An 18,049-nucleotide genomic window follows, 5' to 3' on the forward strand; every position below is an offset into this window, starting at 1 on the left:
TTCTTCAGTAATCTTTTGGACTTCCTTTTCCATTTGGTCAGCTTTACTGTCGAAGGCATTCTTCTTATTGTCTTTTTTGGACCTCTTTTGCCATTTGGGTTAGGCTAATTTTTAGGGTTTTATTTTCTTCAGAATGCAGAGGCCATTCTCAAAGAAGCCATCTTTAGGAAGGCTAGCTCTAACTCAGTCATTGTTGGGATCAGAAAAAAAAAATTGAGGGTTTTTGCTCTGAATTCCCTCTTTTCTGTTTTCCTCATCTCATATCACTCATAGGCCTTCCGCTACTATCTCCTCCTTCGCTCCTTTCTCATGCAAAGTAATAGCTTTAGATCAACTAGATGGCTCAATGGACAGAACTCTGCATCTGGAATCAGGAAGATCTGAATTCAAATCTAGCCTTAGACATTTACTAGCTACAAGACTCTAGGCAAGTCACAGCCTCTGTTTACCTCAGTTTTCTCAACTGCAAAACTAAAATAATAAAAACATTTATCTCTCGGGGTTGTGAGGATCAAATGAGACAATATTTGTAAAGCATTTAGCTCAGTTCTAGACAAATAGTACATGGCATACAAATGCTTCTTGCCTTCCCTTGCTCTCCCTTTCCTTCCTTCTCTTTTCTTTTTCCTTTCTTCCTTATTTCTTACCAAGGCTAATCCCTCCATTTATTCAAATGATCCCATTCCATTATGTCTTCTTCAATATGTCATTCTCTCTCCATCACTTACTGGCAATCTCTCACTATCTTCTGTGTATAAAAGTGCCCATGTTTCTCCAATTCTCCCCAAAACTGTCATTTGATCCTTCCATCCCCACTATATTTCTATATCCCTCCTGTCCTTTGTAGCCAAACTCCTTTAAAAAGCCATCTACCATATGTGTTTCCATTTTCCCTCATCTCACTTTCTTCTTAACCTTTTATACTCCAGTTTCTAACCTTATAATTCCACCAAAATACTTTCCAAATTTACCAATGATCTTGTAATTTCCAAAACCAATGGTCTTTTCTCAATCATTGTTCTTCTTGATTTCTCTGAAGCCTTTGACATATTTGATCACATTCTTCTTTTATTTCTTTTTAATAGTATTTTATTTTTTCCCAATTGCATGTCAAGACAATTTTTAGCATTCATTTTTTACAAGGTTTTGAGTTCCAAATTTTTCTCCCTCCTTCCCTCCCCTCACCTCTTTCTAAAATGGCAGGCAATTTGTTATAGGCTATGCATGTGCTATCATATATAACATATTTCCAAAGAGTATGGCAGAAACTATGCATAGACCAAAACTTCACACTATATACCAAAATAAAGTCAAAATTGGTTCATGATTTAGATATAAAGGTTGATACTATAAGTAAATTGGGAAAGCAAGGAGTAGTATACCTGTCAGATTTATGGAGAACAGAAGAATTCATGACCAAGCAGGAGGTAAGAGAACATGAAATGCAAAATGGACAATTTTGATTATGTCAAATTGAAAAGTTTTTGCACAAACAAAGCCAATGCAACCAAGATTAGGAGGGAAATAGAAAACTTGGAAAGAATTTTTACAACCGGTGTCTCTAATAATGGCCTCATTTCTAAAATATATAGAGAATTGAGTCAAATTTATAAGAATACAAGTCATTCTCCAATTGATAAATGGTCAAAGGATATGAACAGGCAGTTCTCAGATGAAGAAATTAAAGGCATCTGTAGTTATATGAAAAAATGCTCTAAATCACTATTGATTAGAGAAATGCAAATCAAAACAGCTCTGAGGTACCACATCACATCTATCAGATTGGTCAACATGACAAAACAACAAAAATGATGAATGTTGGAGAAGATGTGGGAAAATTGGAACACTAATGCATTCTTGGTGGAGTTGTGAAATGATCCAATAATTTTAGAGAGCAATTTGGAACTATGCCCAAAGAGCTATAAAAATGTGCATACCCCTTGACCCAGCAATAGCACTTCTAAGGCTGTATCCCAAAGAGATTATAAAAATGGGGAAAGGACCCACATGTGCAAAAATATTTATAGCAGCTCTTTTTGTGGTGGCAAAGAATTGGAAATTATGGGGATGCCCATCAATTGGGGAATGGCTGAACAAGTTGTGGTATATAAATGTAATGGAATATTATTGTGCTATAAGAAATGATGAGCAAATGGACTTCAGAAAAACCAGGAAAGACTTGTATGGACTGATGCTGAGTGAAGTCAGGAGAATGTTGTACACAGTAACAGCCTTGTTGTGTGAGGACTAACATTGATAGACTTAGCCCTTCTCAGCAATGCAACAATCTAAGACATCTCCAAAGGTCTCATGGCAGAAAATGCTATCCACATCCAAACAAAGAACTATGGAGTTTGAATGCAGATTGAAGCATACTATTTGCTATTTTTTTCTTCTGTTGTGTTTTGTTTCCTCTTTCTGGTGGTTCCTCCTATTGGTTCTAATTTTTCCTTACAACATGACTTATGTGAAAATATGTTTAATTCTAATGTATATGTATAGCCTACATCAGATTGCATGCCATCTTGGAGAAGGAGGTGGAGAGGGAGGGGGAGAAAAATTTAAAACTCAAAAGTTTATAGAAGTGATTGTTGATAAATCAAAATAAATTAATAAATAAATAATTTTATTTTTATTTATGGAATAAAGCAAGCATTTCTATAACATAGTATAACAAAAATATTATTTTACATGAAACTAACAATCTATTATATAACACATGCTATTCCTTTTATATATATAGTAAAATTGTCATACAAATTTCTTTTTTTCTCCCCTTCCCCTTCATGCCCTAGAGATAGCTACAATTAGACACACACATATATGTATATATATATGTATATATATATGTGTGTGTGTGTATATGTATATATGTTTATATATGTGTGTGTATATATATATACATACACATACATATATATATATATATACATATATATATATATATATATATATATATATATTTCTATACAGGCTTCTATTCATCAGTTCTTTGTCTGGATGAAGATGGAATCTTCCTTCATATGTCCTTTGTAGTTGGTTTGGGTATTTCTAATAGTCCAAATGAGTTATTCACTCAAAGCTGCTCTTACAACAATATTGCCATTACTATATACAATATTCTCTTGGTTGTGCTCATTTCACTCTTCAATATTATGTGCAAGTCTATCCATGTTTTGCTAAGATCATTGAACTCATCATTTTTGTAGTACAACAGTATTTCATAATAATGTTCAGTTTAGAAACAGTTTTTGGAAGTTGATTCCTGTTCATATGATTTTTATCTTTGGCAGTAGTCTAATCTATAAGAAAAGCATATTGGTTTTCCACAAATAAAGGTCTGATTCTGGAAATAAAAATAAATAAACAAAAATGAAAAATGAGTAATTGATTAAATCTACCCTCCCACAATTCAAGCCATAGCCAAAGCCCAAATAGCAGCCTACTTGCCTGGCTTATACATGACCCTTAAAACTTTCCCAGACACTGGGGCAAAGAGTAAAAGTATACCCTGGCCATCAGCTTTCCAATCTCAGAACTCTTGTCTCATAACCAGTGTGAAAGGAGAAGATAGGGACTTTCAAGGGTACATGCTTTTGTAAGAGACTGTTGCCTACTGGGGACCCAGACAGCATGAAGCTCTGGTCCTTACATTTCTGATGGACAAAAAACTTCATAGGAGAGCTATTTGGGGGCCACAGGTTCTGGGGATACTATAGATTTATCAATATCATACAAGTAGAAATGTCTTCCAAAAAAAGTAGTAAAGGGTTGTGTTCAAACACAGTTCTTAAAATTCCCAGTCTTGTCTTCTTTCTACCATACTCTGTTGTATGCACATACATTTATGTAAAACCAAATTTTGACTTTACCATATATGCATGTTTCTTTTACTTTAATAAACTTTTGCTTCTAAGGCAATTGAACTGCAATGAAAATCTGCATTTTCAACTTTCTAACAGACTTCATTTAAATTTTCTGCCCTTTAGCATCCAATGGAAAATCTAATGTGTCAGCTAAAAATTTAACATTTCACTCAATCTTCACTTTTATATTGTTATGCAAGCAAATACCTAATCTTCCTCTTTGACTATATGTATACCAGAAATCTTTCATTGATAACATCCTCATGAATATGCATACATATGCACATATTTGTATGTGTGAATATTTACATACATGTGTAAGCATGTATACGTGTATGCATAGTGATTCCAGTACACCAGCCACTGTAATGAATAGTGTTACAGTGACTGGTAAAAAAATCCCATTTATGAAGACTTTTAGGGTTTATTGCAAAGTTTTTTCCTCATAACAACCCTGTGAAATAGTCTGTGAAAGTGACCTGAACCACATTTACAGATGAGGGAAAATGAGGCTCTTAAAGGTTAAGTGACTAACCTATGACCAGAAAGGAAAGAAAAAGTATCTTAATGCCCCCAAATGACTGTCATCTACATTCTTTCTCTTCTGTGTTCAACATCATGCAGAAAACAATGTCAACAGCCAGGCCTGTTTGTTGGTAATGCTGGTAAAAAACTGAGCAAACTATGGTCTGGACAGTAATCCAAAGACAAATGAACCTGTGAACAGAAAGTACCTAAAGCAGAAAAACAAAAATAATATTGAAGCATATAATACCAAGGGCAAGGAAGTATATAAAAAATAAGCCTCTGATACGCCATCAAGTTCATTTATCAAGAATGAACTGGAAGAGAAAGAGTAGGAAGAGGAGGAGGAGAAAGTGCAAATTAGTATCCTATTGTAAAGTACTCTCCCAGGTAGGAATTTAATTGAGATCAGTTGTCTCCTGACTCCAAATTCCAGTACTCTGACAATTGCTTTTAGCTCCTTCTAGGCCTACCTACTACAAACTTATAATGAAATTTTAGGAAGAAAAATAAAAGGTGTCATCAAGTAATTGTGTAACAGGAAAAGGAAGTGAGATATGAGAGATGTGAGAAGGGGAGAGGGAGGGATGACCAGTCAACCACTAGCATGCCACTTATAGCTTTATGTTGTTGAGAGGAAGTAAGAAGGCCTCCATCATAGTGGCTGGAGCTTTTGTGGTATGCTTCTGGCAAAGCAAGGATAAAAGTTACATAGGATGATCAGACGCCTATCGATGGTGTCATGAGAGAGAACTTCAAATCTATTTATGTATCTTAGATAGCTGTAATGAGTTGGATTCTTTCTAATAGCATGCATCCAAAAAGCAAAATAAACAAAATGCAACAAGAACGCACTAATCCAGACAGGTATAGGTCCTTAGCTCATTCAAGTTATTCACTGTGTTCTGTTCCTTAATTTCAAAGGTAGATTTACTTCACATAGATCCACAATTATGATAGCTTTCCCCCCTGCCACTTCTAACCTCTTCTATGGTCAGGAGAAACAAGGGATAACTCTCTTTCCTCACTATTTTTTATAAGTAAACCTAATAAATTTCTAATAATGAACTGATGTGATTGAATTCTGCACAAGATGAGCCACTAGGTAACTCAATCAATCAATTAATACCCATTTATCAAGTATTTATTTAGTACCTCCTATGTGTCAGTCACTAGGTTTTACAAATCACCTCCACAACTAATTAGATGCATAACAATCTAGATAACTTCAGCTTCCTCCTGCAGAAATGGGTGTAATGATGTGATTCTTGATAGATCAAAGAGATGTCACAAGGACTAAAGGAAATCATGTATTTAGAAGTGCTTTGAAAATTATCAAATATAATTTAGTAGGATTAATTTTAAAACACTTATTAGCTGTTCTTTACTTTTCCTAATTCCTTTTATTTTTGTTTTTTTATTTAAACGATTTTATTTGTTGCTGAACTTGATCATCTTCTTAGTTCTTTGGTCTTTTCCCACTGGTTATCATTATTTTCCCATTTATTGATCTTTGATCTGCCAACTTTCACAGTAGTTCAATAAATTTACTTTTTCTTAAAAGCTCACAAGAACAAGATTATTTGATGTCATCAAAATGATGAGTACATTGACCATTTTCTTTTCTTTTTTTCATTTTCTACAGATTGTTGAAGCACCATAGAGACACAGCCCAACAACCTGGCTAAGACTGAAAAAGGACCTCGGATTTGTTTTCTGTTTCATAGCCTGAGCTTCTTTTGAAACATTTTCTACGGGAGAAAATATCCCATGGCACTAGAACAATGGAGCCAAGTGTTTGTTTCTTCTTGAATGCTTGACCTTGTACCAGGTCAGTAGATAATCTGTCCCTCCTTCCTGACACACCAGTTTGAGAATAAAATATGAAAGACAAAGATAGCTTTTCAGGTCTTATAATTGCTGTGGCCTCTTGACTACAAGCACCACACACATGCACACAAACACTGTATTTACTCACAAATTTTCAGTTCCTACCCTATACTTATACAACATCTTCTGTCTGTGGATTTCAAGGAGAACTGTAAACACCTGCTATTATCTCTGTTTTTGCAGATGGAGAAACTGAAACACACGGAAGTTAAGGTACTTGCTCAATGTCTGGCAGTGAATCAGTGAAAAGGAAAAGAATCCTGGAATTTTTTTTTTGAAGAAGCAGAAATGTCACATTTTTTGGATCATAACTTAAAGGGATGTCTCCTCCTTCTGCTGCTAGTGTGAATGTACAGGCACTCAGTATCTGTTACTCAGTGAAGATGGGTACAAGTGGCTTCCTTGTTCTTTTGTATCTCAGATTCACTGTCTCTGCTGAAGAAGTAAATACAATATTGGGTGCCTCAGGGAACTTTGAAGGCTTAGTGTTTAAGCAACCCTTTCAGATCTTTAAATTCTACATGAAAGTGATGTAGTCACTCTTTCCATAGCTCAAACCACTACACCATGTTTATTTTCTTGGGTGGTAAAATACACACACACACACACACACTTTGCTTGATATATAGAGATAGACACATACTTGCTATATATGCACACACATACAATATCAATGTATATGCATATATATACTCATACATATATGTGTTTATATATGTATGTGCGTATGTGTATATGTATTGGTGAGGATACAGGAATAAAATATTTCAACTAGCCAAATTCTTACTTTCGCATTCAAGAAATGTTTTAGCAATGTATCCCCTCCTAATGTAGGATACTTGATTAAATGGCCATTTTCATGGCTTCAGAAACATTCCCCTGGTTTGTATACGTAGTTTAAATAGATTTTTCATGTATATAAAACATGGGGTGGTTGTCACTCCTTCATCCATGCAAGGCTACTGATTCTATGCCCTACCAAAGGTTAAGAGAATCTGATTACATAGTAGCTGGAATGAGTGTGTTATGTATATGTGTATATATGTATGTATGTGTGTATGTGTTTATATATACATATGCACACATATATATATATGTGTATGCGTGAATCTCTCTCTCTATATATATATTATACACACACACACACACACACACACACACACACACACACACACACACTTTCACACACAAAATAGGTCCGCTGTCCAAAACTACTCTGCCAGTGACTTTTTTAAACTTCAAAGCTCTTTAACTTCAGCAGCCAGAAGAGACCATTTTTATATTTAGATTAATGGGAAAAGATACAAAAGAAATACTGTTTGAGGTACATGTGTGGAATGGAGAAAAGACAGTCCATCGCTTTGCCTAGAGGCAGCTTCATGGAGCAATGGATGGAGTGCTGGGCCTGGAGTCAAGAATACCCTGAGTTCAAATCCAGCCTCAGACACTTGCTAGCTGTGTAACCTTGCACAAGTCATTTAACTTCTTTATGGCTCAGTTTCCTCAACTGCAAAATGGAGATAATGATAGTACCTATCGCTTAAGTTTGTTGTGAGGATCAAATAAAATAATGTTTGTGAAGTACTTAGTACAATGCCTAGCACACAGTAGGAGCTTAATATATATTTATTCTCTTCACTTGCCTTTCCCCCTAAAACCTTATCCCTACCCCTGTTGTGGGAGCATTTTGTGAACTAATACTAGATGTGCATCATAGCTCATTTTTTGCCATCAGCTGGTTCAACCACCTTATATGCAGCTTGCCTGAATGTCTAATCAAAGTTCTGATGATGGTTCCACTTCAAAGGTCAGCAAATTAGAACTCAGGTATTTAGTCTGTGTTTTTAACTCACTGATTGATATCTACTAGCAGCAAAGGTCTGTTTCATCCTTCTATCAGACTTATTGCTAAGAAGTCCCCTTTACTTTTAAGGAATTCTTAACAGTCAACCTGCAATCTTCTTTAGAACATATTAAGGCCATAAACTGCAGAGGTATGTGTGTGAATGAGGCACCAAAGATTCCCTAAGCCAACATACACTGGGTATCCTGCAGGTTAATAAATAGGCAGAAAGCAAGTGAAAATATGAAAGGTTGAAGCAAGGTGAGGCTGTCACGTTTCAATTTAAATCTTTGGTTTTGTTAAAGTTCATTCCTTTCTGACACAAAAAATATAGCTAACAACAAACCTCTCAGTCTTTAAGAATTTCAAACTGAAAAGAGCCTGAGAGGCAGTAAGGGCATAGTGGATGGAGGCTTGGAATCAGGAAGACTTGAATTCAAATCTAGCTTTAGACACTTACTGGCTATGTGACCTTGGGAAAGTCACATAATCCTCTTTTCACCACAATTTTCTTAATGTAAAATGGACATAATAATTCTACCCACCTCCCAGGGCTGTTGTGAGGATCAAAGGAGATAATCCTTGCAAAGTGCTTAGCATAGGGCCTGGCACACAGTAGGTGCAATATAAATTATAGCTATGATTTCTTTTATATCATCACTATCATTAGCATCCTTATCATTATCATCATATTTAACTCCATTTTTAAAATGAAGACAATAAATTGTGAAATGATTCTCTCAGTGTTACATGGGGAAATAAAGTCACACAAATCCTTTGACTTCAAATCCATTTTTTTCCCACTGCATCCATCTCTTCTAGATGCCACAGTTTATGACAATCTTTTCCATGACAGAGGAGAGTGGTCAGTATGGTAGATGATGTGGAAAGAGTATTGGTCTTAGAGGCAGAAGAAATGGATTCAAGTCCTGGCTCAAAGAATTTAGCTATTTTATATTAGGTCATTTAACTTCTCTGAGTGCCAGTTTCTCTATCCATAGAATGAAAATATTCATAATGTCTATTTCTTGGCATTGTTTTGAAGAAAGCACTTTCTAAATAATTAAGCATTATTCAAATCAGTGCTATTGTTTTTACTACTACTACTACTACTACTACTACTACTAGTAATAATAATAAATCTATGGGTTATTTGAGGAGTAGTATGGTATAGTGGAAAGAAGGCTGAACTTGGATTCACAGAACCTAAATTTGAACCCTGATTTTTCCACTTATTGTGTGACCTTGTGCAAAAACTTGATTGCTGTGGGCCTCAGAATCTTCCATTGTAAAATGAGATGGTTGGATGAGGTAATAGTTATGGTGTCTTCCAGATGTAGATCTCTGATCCTGGGCTGAAGAAACTGTGTATTATAGACTGTAAACTGTATAAAGAGAATTGAAGACTGTATGGAGAGACTTGAAGAATTGGAGACATTATTCCTATCTTCAAATATGGAAGGGCTCTCAAGAGAAAGTGAAACAGGTCCTTTGTTTGTTTGTTTGGTTTGGTTATAGATGGAAGAACTATGAACTGATAGAATTTACAGAAGAAGGAAGGAAACAATCATTTACGAGGTGTCCACTATGTGTTAGGCACTACACTAAACACTTTATAAATGTTGTCTCATGTAAATGGCAAAATGACCCTGAGATGTAGGTGCTATTATTAGCATCATTTTACAGGTAAATGAACTGAGGCAGACAGAAGACAATTGACTTTTTAAGTCACACAGCTAGTAAATGTCTGAATCTAGATCATAACTCAGGCTCTTCCTGACTCCAGGCCTGATGTTCCATCCACTTCACCACCTAGCTGCATGCAGCCGATAGTACTACAGTCACTGTTTTCCTAAAAAAAAGATCCTTTCAATTCTCTGTATGATCCTCAGTGTGGTATGTGTCTCTCTTTCACTTTTGATCTGAGAGGTTGTGTTTTTTCAAAAGTGGATTTTATCATTTTTTTTCTGACAAAAAATGTACAATTTTTGCCCTGTTCAGGAGAATGTTAATATATAGAAGGAACAGTATCTTGCACTAGGCTGAAAGATTTGGGTATATTCACCACGGAGACTAGAAGATTTAGTGAGGGCATTATTTCTCTCTTTAAATAGTGGGATTAGATTTATTTAGCTTGGTTATTGGGGTACAGCCATCAATGGGTAGAAGTTACAGGGCTAAATACATTGTGCTTCAATTTAACTTCTTAAGAGTGAGAACTGTTCAAAAATCGAATTTGGTCCATTCCAAACTAATGAGTTTCACGTCATTGACAATATTCAATCAAAGGCTGTATGCCCCCTTTTGGGGGACTCGGAAGGGGGAAAATATTATATAAAAGTAAAGATTTGATTACAGAACATCTTAAAGTCTCATCAAACTCTAAGAATTTGAGGCTACTACTCAAGAGTGTATGTCTATACATACTAAAATGGCTAACCAGGGACACATGAACTAAATGAGAACCCCCAACTAAAGAGGTTCAGGATGTGAAAGAGCCCCTTATTTGTGACTTCAGGACTTTGTCCTTCAGTCATTGAGGTCAAGATCTGTAGGAAGTGCTGACAGTTTGGTCTGTAATTAAAAGAAAAGGTACTTACAAGAACCCATTCATATCCTTTATGATATCCCCTGGGATCATTTAGCTGACTAATTTAGACAGCCTAGACGACAAATGAGGACCTGGTCTCCTCTCCCTATACAACTCTGTAAACAGAATCCCAAATTGATCGGCCTCTAATACATCAGAACTGAATGAAAAATTAATTAGATTGGCTGCAGCCCCGAAGTGAGCACTTTACTGCTCTGTTGTTTGTCCATTTGATCCTTTTGCTTTTCATCTATGAGTAAAGCATCCCTTATAGAAAAGCAACAAAAAACCCAAAACAACAAAAAAACAGCGGAAGGTTAGCCATAGCTATCAAATGAATCTAGACAAATTGTAGAAAACTGAGTAGGGTCTCTTTAAAGTGGGTCTCTTACTGGTAAGTGTACTCTGACCATGAAATTTAAAATGAAATTTCTATTCTCTTCTACTAAATTTATGATGTTATTCTTTTTTTTTTCCCCAATCACTTTGGCTTGAATAAATTTCCCAAAGAATAGGGAAACAAGAGAATCTGTTTCCATCTCAGTTCATCTGGAAATGACCATTTGATGAGAAAGTAATTTTCAAATTAGCACCTTAGTGATAGTTAGGGAATACTAAAGGTACCTTAGAAATCGTCAAATTCAACTCACTCAATTTACAAATGAGGAAAGTGAAGGCCGTAGAGGTTAAAAGACTTGCTGAAAAGTCTTAAAGCTCATTAAGGGCAGGACTAGGACTAGAACATAGGTCTTTGGACTAAAATCCAGTGTCCTGCATTATTCTTAAGAGTATAACTAAATATCTGCCTAGCAAGATGACTTTCATTGAAATTAGAATATTTTCCCCAGTGTTTTATATGGTTTTATATGGTTTATATGATTTTTTTTACTCTGAGTAATAAAGGATAATAGCTAAATCTCTAATTTTATACACAAAAGATATATCTACATGACACTTAATATCTATATATAAGGTGAAAAAATCATCTTAGAGAATATACTTTTATAATATTTTTTTTAGATTACCAACACTTTATTGGGCTTTTCAATTTTATAGCACCTTGTTATTCTATCAATTGATATAAACCAGTAAAATGTCGGGAGATTTCTTTATACTTCTGTACTTGGATTAGGGCACTGAACACGTGCTCAAGAGGCTATTTCCAGGCCCAACCTAGATTGGCAGTGCCATACTGAAGACAGCCAAAGTCCCCAAAGACCTTCTAAGCAAGTGCTGTTATGGACAAGCCTCAGACTCCGAATGCCTCTCTAACGTTAGTACCTATTCTTACAAATGGACCCACATAATTGACCTGACCTTGTTTATCCTGTCTTTCTCCCACAACTCCTCCTTACATTCCTTCTTTTCTCTTATGCTCCATGCTCATTACCAGCTTTGTACCTTTGCTCCAGAACCTGTGTTGTATATATTCTACAATCCTCTCTGCCTATGCACATATAAAACCTGCCTCAGACACTTTTTAACTGTATGACCCTGGGCAAGTCACTTAATGTTTCTGGGTCTCCTTTTCCTCATCTACAAAATGAGGGAGTTAATGACCTCTAATGCCCCTTCCAGTGCCAAACCCATGATTCTATGATAGTAGCCTTCATACAACTAGTCTTAAGCCCTGGGTACCATTAAACTCTCCAAAACTACTCCTTTCACACTAACAAGCTGTGTGAACTGGTACAATCTATTTATCCTCTGACCCTTAATTTTTTCTTCTGTAAAGTGGAAGAAATAATACCTGTTCTTATCCACTTTACCGGGTAGTTGTGGGGATCAAGTTGAAATCATGTCTGTGAAAGCATTCTTTAAATAACAAAATGATATGTTGGTAAAGTGTCACTAATACTAGTAGTAGTAGTCATCATCATTAAAAAATTAGTCATAGAAAAATATTGATCTCTACCCTTGTGCCAGTATCACTGTTTGACGATAATAATCTACCTTGTATTATTTTCTATTTTATCTCTATACATTCTGTCTCTATGACTTTAACTATAAGGTTTTGGGGGCCCAGAACAGGTGTGAATAACTCCTTTACATTCTCCATTGTGCCCAGGCAAAGTGTTAGGTGAGTGTTCAAGAAACACACACTTTACAGAATAGATTTATTTGAGCCTGGCTGAAATTAAAATTAGTTCTCAAGTAGGTAGTAGACAAAGCAGAAGTTAGGAAGGCCTGAGTTCAAATCCTGCCTTAGGCACTTATTATTTCTTTTTCTTTTTTTTTTGTGAGATAGTTTACCCCATTCTACCTCTCCCTTTCTTCTTCTCCTAGTATAATCCTCTCTCATCCCTTAATTTTGTTCTCCAGATATGACCCCTTAATATTCAACTCACCCTGTGCTCTCTATCTATCTATCTATTCATACATACATATAATTTTTTTTCCCTCCAGCTACCCTAATACTGACAAAGGTCTCATGAGTTTTAAATATTATCTTTCCATGCAGGAATGTAAACAGTTCAACCTTAATAAGTCTCTTATGATTTCTCTTTCCTGTTTACCTCTTCATGTTCCACTTGAGTCTGTATTTGAAAGTCAAATTTTCTATTAGCTCTGGTCTTTTCATCAAGAATGCTTGAAAGTCCTCTATTTCACTGAATGACCATTTTTTCCCCTGAAGGCTTATACTTAGTTTTGCTGGGTAGGTGATTCTTGGTTGTAATCCTATGTCCTCTGCCCTCCGGAATATTATATTCCATGCCCTGCAGTCCTTTAATGTAGAAGCTGCTAAATCCTGTGTTATCCTGATTGTGTTTCCACAATACTTGAATTGTTTCTTTCTGGCAGCTTATAATATTTTCTCCTTGACCTGGGAACTCTGGAATTTGGCTATAATATTCCTAGGAGTTTTCCTTTGGGGATCTCTTTCAGGAGGAGATCTGTGGATTCTTTCAATTTCTATTTTGCCCTCTGGTTCTATATATCAGGGCAGTTTTCCTTGATAATTTCTTGAAAGATGATGTCTAGGATCTTTTTTTTGATCATGGCTTTCAGATAGTCCAATAATTTTTAAATTCTCTCTCCTGGATCTATTTTCCAGGTCAGTTGTTTTTCCAATGAGATATTTCACATTGTTTCTAATTTTTCATTCTTTTGGATTTGTTTTACAGTGTCTTGATTTCTCATAAAGTCACTAGCTTCCAATTGCTCTATTCTAATTTTTAAGGAAGTATTTTCTTCAGTAATCTTTTGGACTTCCTTTTCCATTTGGCCAATTTTCTTTTTAGGGCATTTTTCTCCTCATTGGCTTTTTGGACCTCTTTTGCCATTTGGGTTAGGCTATTTTTTAAGGTGTTATTTTCTTCAGTATTTTTTTGGGTCTCCTTTAGCAAGCTGTTGACTTGTTTTTCATGATTTTCTTGCATCACTCTCATTTCTCTTCCAGTTTTTCCTCTACTTCCCTTACTTGCTTCTCAAAATCCCTTTTGAGCTCTTCCAAGGCCTGGGACTGATTCATATTTTTCTTGGAGGCTTTGGATGTAGGAGCTTTGACTTTGTTGTCTTCTTCTGGTTGTATATTTTGATCTTCTTTTCACCAAAGTAAGATAATATAGTCTGACTCTTTTTGCGCTGCTTGCTCATGATCCAGCCAATTACTTGAGTTTTAAACTCTTTGTTAAGGTAAGAGTCTGCTTCCAATGTGGAGAATGTACTGTCCCAAGCTTCGGGGTTTGTATAGCTGTTTTCAGAGATACTTGTAGGTACCTCTAAATTTTCAGTTCTTCCAAGGTGGTATGATAAGGGGCAAGGTGTTTACTCCTTTCCTGGCCTGTGACCACAAGTACTCCTTTCTGTCCTGAACTGTGAGGAGGGTTCCTCTACAGCCACTACAAGCTCCACCAGCCAGCGCTCCTCCTCACCCCAGCCGCCGCCAGAACTGTGACCCAGATCCAACACGGGCAAAGCAAGAGATTTCTGCCTCAGCACTGGCAAAGAGATCCCTGCAATCCCTCTCTGGTCAAACACTGGATTCCCCCTCAGTCTATGGGCTGGAAGCTCAGAAGGCAGCTGCCCCCCAGGGCCGCACTCTTGGGGAATGGAGCTGAGCCCTGCTCCTCTCAGCACTCACAGCAGAAACAGACTTTTCCCACTGACTTTCAAAGTCTTTGGCATTCGTGCATTGAGGAGTCTGGAAACCGCCACTGCTGCCCACGATTCAGTCCTCTGAGGCCTGCTCCAGGTTTACTGTGGCCTGTGCTCCCATGCCACACTGTGCTTCTCTCACAGCTTGTCATGATATACCTTTTTGATCAATCATCCAGGTTGTCTTGGGCTGGAAATTTGTTTCACTCTGTCTTTTTTGTGGGTTCTGCTGCTTTAGAATTTGTTTAGAGCCATTTTTAATAGGTATTTGGAGGGGTTTGGGGAGAGCTCAAGCAAGTCATTGCTTTCACTCCACCATCTTGGCTCTGCCCCCCCACAATATTTTGTTAGAATTTTATTTTAATATTTACATGAATATTTATTAATGATATGTATCCATAGTTCTTTTCTCTGTTTTAGCCTTCCCTTATTTCAATATCATTTAGGACTTCATATGTCTTGTGAAAGGAGTTTAGTAGAATATTCTTTTGTACGTACATGTGATATATCTGCATGTGTGCACTCTTTTGTACATATGTATGCATATCTACATATATACAATAAATACATTTTCCTTACATTGACTTATATGCCTGGTCTGCATGTGGCATGGAGATATAGACAGACAGATAGACAGACAGACAGACAGACAGACAGACAGACAGATAGATAGATAGATAGATAGATAGATAGATAGATAGATAATAACAGCTACATGTATATCTGTATATAGATCTGACCTGGAATTTGGTCAGTGCTGTCTCCAAGGAAACTACAATTTTTTTCTCTTGTGAGTAATAAGAAGAGGGCAATGACTGGCTTCTCACCCTTTCACTAACCTATCTACAAGAGGGGTACTGGGCTAGAATTATATCTTTCTACCACACCTCAAGTATTGGGAGTCTAGAGATAGGATTCCTTAAAAGCCTGGAATAAATACCATTTTCCCTGATCATTTTAAAAAGGAGGAAAAAACAGTTTATTACTACCCACCAAATACTGGTTATACAAAGGACAATTACTAATAACTTTGAAAAAAAACATAGTAAACAGAAATCAGTGAAGTTATATAGATTAGAGTAGACAAATACATACATAAGATCTTAGATCAAATAAGGACAGAGATTTATCTCCTGGTCAGTAGACTGTGGCAGGTTGCTACTGTTAGTAGTGTCTAGGGATGCAAACTCTGGAAATTAAGGTGGGTCATTTCCACATGTTGATTTATTCAGAGAGACCTCCTATCTGATATTAAAAAGTACATGCTTGCCTTTAACACCGCCCCCTCGCCCCGCTTGTTTTGATAAATCCAAAGAAGTCTCTTTTTCCTTACCTAGAGACATAGCATTGTGGGTTCAGAGGTCTCTCAGCCAATCAGGAGTCATGTCTACCTCCTCATACTCAACACTCAACACCACAATGTCCCTTAAGAATTCACCCCAAACTTGTATAGAAATGGGGTTATATTTTCTCAATTATGGATGATTTTGTTTGCAGCACAGATGTATTAATAATACACTATATGTGTTACTAGTAAATTCATGTGGACCAGTGTTTCTTCTTCTTTATTCATTTTTGCTTTGCAAATATCACTTCTTCATACTGGGTTGTTTGTGGTATTTGGTAATATGAGTATTTACTATTATAGCAAGTTATTATTTTCTTTAAATTCTTGCTTTTACAAATATAAATTGTGTAGCAGGTTTTGAAAATTATTTTTCCTTGTTGTGAATTCATGATATTCATTTTTTTACTTTAGTAATTTGATTTTCCTTTTTTTTTGTTTGATAACCTAAACATTGCTTGATTTTGCTCATAATTTCAAATAACCGTGTTTCAGTTTTGTCATTTTTGTGAGATTTTTGTTTTCTCTGTTGTCTATTTCTCTGCCAGTTTCCAAGATTTATTCTTTTTTGCTTAATTTGAGTTGCTTAATTTGTTGGTTTGCTAGTTTAAAAAATTGTATACTTTTTTTATTAATTAATTTTTAGTTTTCAACATTCACTTCTATAAGCTTTTGACTTTTAAATTTTCTCCCCCTCTCTCCACCTCTCTTCCCAAGATGGTGTGCAATTTGATATAGGCTCTACATATACATTCCTATTAAATGTATTTTCACATTAGTCATGTTGTAAAGAAAAATTAGAACCAATAGGAAGGACCACAAGAAAGAAGAAACAAAACAAAACCAAAAAAAAGAGCAAATAATTGCTTCGATCTGCATTCAAACTCCATAGCTCTTTCTCTGGATGTGGATAGCATTTTCCATCATGAGACATTTGGAGATGAAAAAATGTATTCTCAATTCATTAATCCTTTCTTTTGCACTTGGTTAGAGTATATTTTTCAGAGATATAACTTTTCTTCTCAAGACAGCTTAAATTACATTCCAAAAATGCTAGCATGTTGCATTATCATCATTTTCTTTCATGTTGTTGCTATGATTTACTGTGATTATTCAGAATGCCATTATTAAGTCTTTATTTAAGTCTACGATTTTGCTTTAGTCTTTTAAAATTGTATTTGTTTAGTGTTTGTGGATTTTTATATGATCATTTCTTTACGCTCTAGCACGACCTTTTTTTTTTTTAAGATACTATGTCATTCAGATAAATGTATATATTCTTTAATATTCTCTTTTAGAAGACACCATCCAAATTCTCCAACTGGGTATTCAGTTCTTTATTTTCCACTGGGTTCTGTTCCTACTAAATTTGTCTAATTCTGATAGTAGAAGATCCATATCCATGATTAAGAAATTAATTAATTAAAAATAAGTTGTGTTCCTTTATAAATTTAGATGAATTTTTATTTGGTATGAAAACATATTTATTATATTGCTTTTTGTAAAATATATTTTAATATAATAGCTTTACCCTGCTTATTCTTCTTAACACTAAATATTTGTATATGCTTTTTTTGGATAGCATAATCACACCTCCAAATTTTTTGGAATTGCTAGGTGTGGACCAAATTTTGTCTGTTTCCCTTTGTCTTTTTATATCTGCTTTAGTTTATATCATGTTTCTTGTAAGTAGAAAATCATGGGTTTTTTTATGTTCATATTTTCATTCTTTTTTCATTGTAAAGGGTTGTAAATAAAATTTAAAGTTATGATTGTTAGGCTTCCTTTTTCTTCATAAAGAGAACACTAACAATGCTTTGCAAACCTTAAAGTACTATACGAGTACTGACTATTATTGTCATTATTATGCTATTTTTTTTTTGCATTTTTAT

This window comes from Phascolarctos cinereus, unplaced genomic scaffold (assembly GCF_003287225.1).
Source record: "Phascolarctos cinereus isolate Bilbo 61053 unplaced genomic scaffold, phaCin_HiC Scaffold_9;HRSCAF=440, whole genome shotgun sequence".
NCBI lineage: Eukaryota > Metazoa > Chordata > Mammalia > Diprotodontia > Phascolarctidae > Phascolarctos > Phascolarctos cinereus.